Source organism: Nicotiana attenuata, chromosome 1 (assembly GCF_001879085.1).
Source record: "Nicotiana attenuata strain UT chromosome 1, NIATTr2, whole genome shotgun sequence".
NCBI lineage: Eukaryota > Viridiplantae > Streptophyta > Magnoliopsida > Solanales > Solanaceae > Nicotiana > Nicotiana attenuata.
In genome coordinates this window covers 74,348,737-74,358,142 of record NC_031989.1, presented here as the reverse complement: position 1 = coordinate 74,358,142, position 9,406 = coordinate 74,348,737, and positions in this window count along the sequence as shown.

Below are 9,406 nucleotides of genomic sequence, written 5' to 3'. Positions count from 1 at the left end.
CATTATTTGGTTCAGAATGAGGTGATGGTTCTTGTCAGGAGTATAGGCCTGATGAATTGTTGGTTCGATAGTTGGTTATGAATTTCTACACACATTTTCCGTCTTGGCGGTATTGTAAGAGTCAGAGCAAGACCTATGTAGGTCATGAGGTGCAATAGAAGCATCAGATTCGTGGAATTTCAATTTATTCGATCAGAGAATGCTATTGTGGTCCTGTGAGTAAAGTGGTGCAAGGTGTGAATTTAGCTAAGGCATGCAGTTGTGTTTTAGGTGCTGCGTGTAGTTATTGATACGGTGAGCGTATGATGGAACAGGCCTGGCAGAGAATTTCGGATGTTGAAACTGGGCTCCAAGGCTTATTTGCCTAAAGAAAGAGGTTATCTTTAAAATTGATCGAGCTGATGTGCCCAACTGAGTTGTGGTAGCACGTGTAGGTGCACGAGGTATTAAGCAGTGATTCCAGACAACCCCAGCACAATTTCTAGCACGTTCGAGGACGAACGTATGTTTAAGTGGGAGAGGATGTAACGACCCAACCGGTCTTTTTGAGACCTAATGCGCCGTTCAGCAGTTCGAGGCCATGAGCAGCTTTAATTCAGGCATTATGACTTGTACGCGTGGTCGGAATTAAATTTCGGGAAGTTCGGAGTTGACTTGGAGAGGAAATTCTCATTTCAGAAGCTTTAAGTTGAAAGAATTAGCTAAGATTGGATTTTTGAGTAAACGACCTCGGAATCAGGATTCGAAGGTTCCAGCAGGTTTGTATGATGATTTCGGACTTGGGCGTATGTCCGGGTTGAGTCCTGGATGACCCGGGAGCGTTTTGGCGCCTATTGTGGAAGTTAGCATTTTGGAAGAAATTTATAAGTTTGGGTTGAAGGGCATTTCAGTGTTATCGATGTCCGTTTGGGATTCCGAGTCAGGGAGTAGCTCCGTATGGTGATTCTGGAGTTGGGAGCACGATCGGAAGTGAATTCAGAGGTCCGTGGGTCATTTTGGAGTCATTTGGCTAAAGATAAGAATTTGAAGGTTTTGAGAAGTTTGATCGGAAGTGGACTTTTTGATATCGAGGTCGGAATCCGATTCCGGAAGTTGGAGTAGGTCCGTAATGTCGAATATGACTTGGGTGCAAAATTTGAAGTCAATCGGACGTGATTTGATAGGTTTAAACATCAAAAGTGGAAGTTTGAAATTCTAAAGTTCATAAAGCTTGGATTGGAGGTCGATTCGTGGTTTTAGCGTTTTTTGATATGATTTGAGGCCTTGAGCAAGTCCGTAATGTGTTTTGGGACTGGTTGGTATGATTGGATGGGGTCTCGGGGCCTCGAATGTATTTCGGATGGTTAACGGATCAAAAATGAAATTTTGAGAAGTGCTGAAGCTGTTACTTCTGTCATAACCGCACCTGCGGTTGGTGGACCACAGGTGCGAGACTGCAGATGCCGTCCTCCCATCGCAGAAGCGGCCCAGGGCAGGCCAGGCCAGGAACCGCAGATGCAGCTCCCAAGCCGCAGAAGCGGCTCCGCGGATTCGGCCTGGAGACCGCAGATGCGGTCCCAGCTCTTTGGCCCATTTTCGCAGATGCGGCCCATGTCTCGCAGATGCGGTCCCCTGACCGCAGATGCGGAAACGCTGGAGGCAGTGAGGTTTTTTTAAATCGGGGGTTGGGTTCATTTCAACCCTATTTTCTTCCATTGGAGCCAATTTGGAGCAACTTTGAGGTGCCATTTTCACCACCAAGCATGAGGTAAGTAATTATGCTAGTTTTGAGTTAAATACATGATTCTATACGGATTTGGACATGGAAATTTGTAGAAAACTTGGGGTTTGAGGGAAAACCTAGAAAATTGATATTCTTGGAATTTGACCACGATTTTGGGTATGGAATTAAGAGAAAATCATATATTTGAGTTCATGGAGTCATGGTAAGCTTAATCTTCAAAAAAAATTCGGAATCCGGGCACATGGGCCCAAGGGCGTTTTTGTCAACCTTTCGATCGGGATTAGGAATTGTTATAAATTGGATTAATATGAGTAGTTTATCGTATATTAATGAATTTTCATAATCATTGGCTAGTTTTGGGAGTATTTAGCATCGATTCAAGTCTTCAGAAGGGCGTGGAATGCCGGTTATGGATCTTCGGAGCGAGGTGAGTCTCCTTTCTAACCTTGTGAGAGGGAATTGTCCCCATAGGTGAGATAATTGGTTATGTGCTCCTATTTGTGGGGTCTACGTATGCACGAGCTGGCGATAGTCCGTGCGTAGCTACTATTATGTTATTGTCAGGGTAGTCTAGGACCCAAAAGCATGCTATACTTGGAATACTTGTAATGTCATTGACAGTATGAATTGCTGAAATCCTATCGGATTGGTAATTAAATTTCTAAGAGAATTAAACTTTATTCCATAAATCACTAAAAGAGAAATGGCTTCTAATGGGGTGAATATTCCCTGTAAAATTCTTAATTTGCTGTTGAGTATGTGTTTCTATGTGTACCTGCGTCGCATGTATGGTACGCGAGCAGGGTGATTGTTTATTTAAATTTGACCGCGTCGCATGTATGATTCGCGAGCGGGGTAATAGATGCATCTATGGTTCGGGCCGCTCGACCCTCGGCAGTGCACATTTTAAATATTGTTGGATCGGGCCGTACGACCTCGGCATGAGTTGCGCATGCTTGTATTGCTTGCTTTGATATTTGTTGATTCTAATATCTGCTCTCCCGACTTGAGAAAATTTGTTAATTAATGGATTATGAATCCGGAGACTTTTAATAAAGAGGAACTTTTACCTGTTTAGTAATTTACTTGAATCTACTGTTGTTCCTAATAAATCCGTGAGTCATCGCATTAATAATAATATTACTGGACCTTTAGTAAGTGTCGAAGTTGCGATCTCATCTCTACTTCTTCGAGATTAGGCGGGATATTTACTGAGTACACGTTGTTTTTGTACTCATACTACACTTCTGTGCATTTTTGTTGCACAGGCACATGCGCCACTAATGGCTTAGCAGGCGTAGCAGCATGGTTGACACGGAGACTAGGTGAGCTGTATTTCCTCGAGGCGATCCGCAGCTAGTATAGTCTTTCTCAGGATTCTATTTATTTTCTGTCCAATTGTATTCCGGACAGTTGTTGTACTTTATTCGATTTTTCTTAGAAATTGCTCATGCACTTGTGACACCGAGTTCTAGGATGGTTATGAAGTATTTTGTATTGATTGCTTATTATTTAAATCGACTTGAAGCAATTATCTTCTTAAATTGGTGAATTTGAAGAAAAGTCATGGTTTTCAAGAGTATTAAAATGAGAATATAATTAAGCATTTTGGGTTGGCTTGCCTGACAGTGGCGTCCGGCGCCATCACGACCTTTAGTGGAATTTGGGTCGTGACAGTTGCGGAGTGCAACCCGATCCCACCTGTCCACCCATATTACTCCTTGTTCCGGCGTGCAACCCAATCCCACCAGACAACATCAATTCTCCCTTATTCCTCCTCAACATATCAACAATCAGACATAGTTTAAAATCAACAACAACAATTCAACAACCCAACTACAAGGATTTCCACCACCAAGAGTATGAGTACACGACAACAAGAGAATCACGAAAAAATCAAGAAGCACAACAACCTTTACAAAAACAACAAGACATATAAGGCACATGATAACTACACAGGCAACCACAACAATTTGGACACGTAGCATATATGCACTGGGTCATAGAGAAATTCACAATTAAGAAATAACAAAATAATAAGGAAGGCAATCACTTCAACTAAGGCAAATAAGAGTCAAATAACAAGTAAGGAGTAAAGAGGAGCTAACAACATCGCATAGAGCATGTATAGGTAAAACTAGCGAATAAGAAACCCAAATATATCAGGAAACTTCCCACTTAATGAACATAAGGACCTAAGAACCCTAAAGGAAAGTTTTCCACAAATAAGACCGAGCACGCACTCGTCACCCGCATGCACGGGCTACAATTAACATAGAGGACTCAAATCCTAAGGGGGAGTCCCCCACACAATGTTAGGTAAGATAATTGCCTCAATCCGTCCAATTCAATACTCAATTTAGCTTTTCTTTTACCAATTCGTCAACGCTTGACTCAATCGAGCCAAAAACGACTGAATACATCAAGCATTGCAAGAGAAATCAATTTAAATTAACAAAGCTATGATTCTTATACAATTTACAAAAAGTCAACTCATCGTGCCCGCACCTCGGAACTCGACAAAATTTATAAAAACCGAATACCCATTCCGATACAAGTTCACCCATACAAATATTATCAAATTCCAATACCATTTGGCCCTTCAAATCATCATTTTATTTTTTTGAAAGATTTTACAATTTCCCCCAAATTTTCCTTTAGATTCTCCTGAATTTGATGTTAAATATAAGATATAATCAGAAAATATAGTTGGGAATTGATTAAAGATACTTACCCAATGACTTGGTATGAAAATCTCTTCACAAAATCGCATCACATCGACTCTAGGGTTCAAAAATATGAAAAATGAAGCAAAAACTCGGAATACCCAACTTTTAGCAGGCTGCAGATGTCGCATTTGTGACACTGGGTTCGCAAATGCGAACTCACAAAAGAGAAGGATTATTTACAAATGCGAGCCTGGAACAGTATTGCCTTCATCGCAAATGCGACAGGGAGTTCTCAAATGCAAACTTTGAAGGCTTCGCAAATGCGGTATTTCCTTCGCAAATGCGACCCAGTTCCCAGTAGCCCAGGTTCGCAATTGCGATGACTACCTCGCAATTGTGATAGTCGCAATTGCGACCAAAACCTCGCAAATGCGAGAAAACCAGAACCAACACACTTAAGATTAACAAAAAAACCCGAAGCTAATCTGAAACTCACCCGAGCCCCTGAGGCTCCAAACCAAACACCCCCACAGGTCGGAACACATAACACAAAGTCGCTCGCGCGATCGGTACACCAAAATAACCTCTAGAAGTACGAATCGGATGCCAAAACGCATGAAAATCACTATGAACTTCAAGAATTTCTAGAATTGCAACCAAACGTCCAAACCATATCAAATCAACTCCAAACGACACCAAATTTTGCAGGCAAGTCCCAAATGACATAACGGAGTTGTTCCAACTTTCAGAATCGCATTTCGAATTCGATAACACAAAAGTCAACTATGGGTCAAACCTCTCCATTTTCCAAACTTCAACTTTTCCAACTTTCACCGAAATGCCTCAAATTACCCTACGGGCCTCCAAATCAAAATTCGAACGCACGCCTAAGTCCAAAATCACCATACGAAGCTACTGACATCCTTCAAAATTCATTTCGGAGCCGTTTACTCAAAAGTCAAATTCCGGTCAAATTCTCACCGCTTAAGCTTCCAAAGCTAGATTTCTTCTTCCAATTCGACCTCGATTCATCCGGAAACAGAATCCAACCATGTATGCAAGTCGATACACATAATATGAATGTGCTCGTGACCTCAAACTGCCGAACTGAATGCAATTGCTCAAAACGACCAATCGGATCGTTACATCCTCCTCCACTTAAACATACGTTCGTCCTCGGATGTGCCCGGAGTCGTTCCAAAGTCACTGAACCACTGCATGAGCTCATCATACATACACTCGGGGGTGTTTCCCCATCACCCAAACCTAGGCAGGACTGACAATGCAACTTAACTGAGGGTCTCATCTCATCCTTAGTCCATAACCTTAGGACAGAACACAAACCTCAATATCTGATGTTCATCATAGGACCCGAATCCCACATCATCATACTGTATGAACCTGAACAAGCTGAATCGAGCCAAAAATTCCAATCCAGAATACAATCACCTGCTATTCCACACAGCTCAAATGCCCGAAGAAATTCCCTCTAACCACCATACCTGCTCAAATAACATCCTGGATGCCAGCAATACACTTCATATTGAATATAACCTTGTTCCGTACCTCCACAACATTGCCCATGATAAAGAAACATGCGGAAATTCATAGCCGCCCATGAAGTCAACAAGTCAAGAAGCTCTCTCGCCCGCTAAGGGCCATTACCCAAATCATAGCAGAAACGCCCTCATACATCCAAACCCTCCTCACCCCCAATACCATAGTACTAATCTCAGGTCTAAGAGCCTCATCTCAGCCAATACAAGCAGCCCAACTAACAACTCATCATGGAACCACACGGATTCTCACACCACAGAGTCCGTACACCAAACCAGCAATAACTCAATTATGCAGCACAAATAAAAGGAAAGCAAGGTAGAAGAATTATTTAACAAGTACAACATGTGCAACAACAAAAGTATAGTTTTCATCAAATCGTCCCACAGAGGGAAAACAAAACACAAATTAAACACAAGGAAAGGGTATCCCATATAACATCCGTTGTGGCGTGCAGCCCGCTCCTAATTACTCATCGAGCCAAAATGCTCAGGTTCACGGATCACATGAATACTAATATCAAGCTCAGCAGAGTGCACAAGTAAAACTATGGGAACAATGAATAGAAGTAATAAAACATGAGAGAAGCAAGCACATCTAAGGTGCAATGAGCAAATCAACATCACGAGGGCTGTCTCGCCCCCATCTCCATAAGGCCTGAAAAGAATTACAACATGTGTGGGGAATAATCATACAACCTCACCGCCTAACACAGCATAAAAGAGTAGCACATAACAAAGGCTAGGGGCACAAATAATATCCATTTTGCCTGATAACATAACCATAATGACAATCTCACAGGACCACACAAACTTGACCTGATACAAAATACATATTCTCGTTGAGCTTCCAAATAGCCCCCAACCAAATCCTGATCCTTCCCAATTAGGTAAATATTCTTCAAAAATCCACAGGAACTTATCGATAATACATGCTATTAATTATCCCATTCTCAACATTTCTTCACAATCCACCAACAGGAAATAGTCCACATATGGGGACATCTAGCCCCAAAACCTCAGGAACACTAATATTTCCATACCCGAACTCAACTACGCAAATCAAATGGCTGATACATCACTCACATCCCATCATCCTATCAAAGCACCCATATAGATTTCTGGCCGCGTAACAAGGCATGAACCTCGAAAGCCTCAAAACCCAGTAATCACCATGCTACTAGCCACGCACCCGCAAACCAAAACTGAAGGTCCTTTCCAAAAATGCACACTCTTCACATATGATAGCCAACAATGCCAACACCCTATTAATTTCTTATACCTATTCAGGAGAAAACCACAATGTACAACATATTCCTTATGCCCATGGTAGACAGCCAACTCAAGCCGTTTCCAAACCATCGAGAGCCCCTTCGAGATCCGCCCGCATGCAACTAAGCCATCAGGACTGCACCTCCCCAACTCGACCGAGTCATACAAACCATCCAATACAAGAGTGTTTCCACAATTCCCAGTAGAGAATTCCTATTTCAAAGGACCAATTACTTCCATTGCCATGTTGACCCAACGCCACGGAGCTGACCCATTTCTTCGGATAGTCAATATGCAATAACTCCAATCAAAGCCCCAAATACAGATGATCCTAACACGAACCACGTAGCCCAGAAGCTCATATACGACCGCATTTCCTCGGAAGCACCCCGTTCTGCCGCAACCACGATACCCACGCTGAATAGACCTTCTGTGAATCTGAAGTTGTCTCCGACCCCCCTTGATACTATGTAGATTCATTAATAACGCAAAAACACCGTAAGCCCCAATATCATCCCACGCAAGATCTCAAACCTTAGTCATATACGAATTCTGGAAGCCTTCCAATACCACATATATACATACTTCAGGCCAAAACTGATGTAAATCTGACTCTGTAATCTGAACGCCGCTAGTGGGCTCCTCCACTTGGCGCGAAGCCATAGAAAACAACATCTGATAATCTGCAATACTAATCTTCATAGTTCGCACGACACCAATCTCAAGGTACTCCAATACCACCAACTATCCCCAATCAACACCCACCTCGTGACCTTGCCACAATCTCGATGACTAGCCAACCAAGTAAACCTTCTCAAGCTCGTGCTCATCAATCAGATACCTGAACCCGATGCACCTCCATATGAACAATTAAATCGTCTCTCAATACCTCTGTATCTTTAGTCTGGACGACATGTTGAGACAATGTCTAAGCATCGCTGACTCCCTCGTAGCCCATCTGTAGCATCACGAACCACTAGGGCATAACGAAAACTGAGAGCGTAATATCATACACGGGTGGATTTAAAGGAACATAAGTTATATGCTTCAAGCTGAATCAATATCGCACGATAAGAAATAAAAGAAGGGAGGTTATCTTAAATGTTCTGTAGCCTCTCGAAGATAAGTACAGATGTCTCAATCCCGATCCGCAAGACTTTACTAAACCTGCTTATGACTCACAGCACCTATGAACCTAGTGCTCTCATACCAACTTTTCACGACCCAAAATCCCTCCAAAGGAGTCGTTATGGCACCTAGTCTCTAAACTAGGTAAGCCTAGCATTAACAGAAATAACATTGATATTGACTAACTTTAAATTAAATAACTATGAACAATTACGATTCCCAAAATCGGTAGTATAAGTCATAAACCTTTCTAGGAGTAGTTATACATAATAAATACATCACTGTTCCAGAACAAAAGAAACAAATGGAAATAAGTACAAATAAAGGTGACTCCGAGGCCAGCGAACGCAGCAACAGGTTTGCCTTGAGTCTCCACTGTGATGATCCGCGCAGCTACTATCGATCAAATATCTAGAACTGTACAAAAATGTATAGAAGTATAGTATGAGCAAACCACAGCGGTGCCCAGTAAGTATCAAGACTAACCTCGGTGGAGTAGTGACGAGGAACAGTCAAGACACCTACTGGTCAAATAAATTGAATAGGATATGATAATAAACTATCAAGATAAAGATGACGTAGTAATATCAAAAGCAAGAAGAAGTCAAACTACAACAGTAGAGACAATAAAGGAAAAACACGGATGGAAACTAAAGTTAATCAAGTAAATTAACACCAACATAGCTGGGACACAGACGAGTAAAAATGTGCTCAAATAAGAATAGCGATGTTAATTCAATCAATCACATCATTCCTTTTACACAAACTCCGACCATCTCAAACCTCGAAGTCTCATATAATAATCACAACTCCCAAACCTTTAACAAACTTGGCACCATGTGCCTACATATTTCCATCTCTTTTTGCACAGCAAAATCCACGTGCTACCAGTACATAATGTCCGTAACAAATGCAATTAAGGTGTTCAAGTGTCACGACCCGGATTTCCCACCATCGGGATCGTGATGGCACCTACTCGTGGTAGCTAGGCAAGCCAACTTATTTACCTTTCATCAATAATAAATCTGTTAAATATTGTAGTGAGGTGGAAATATCAA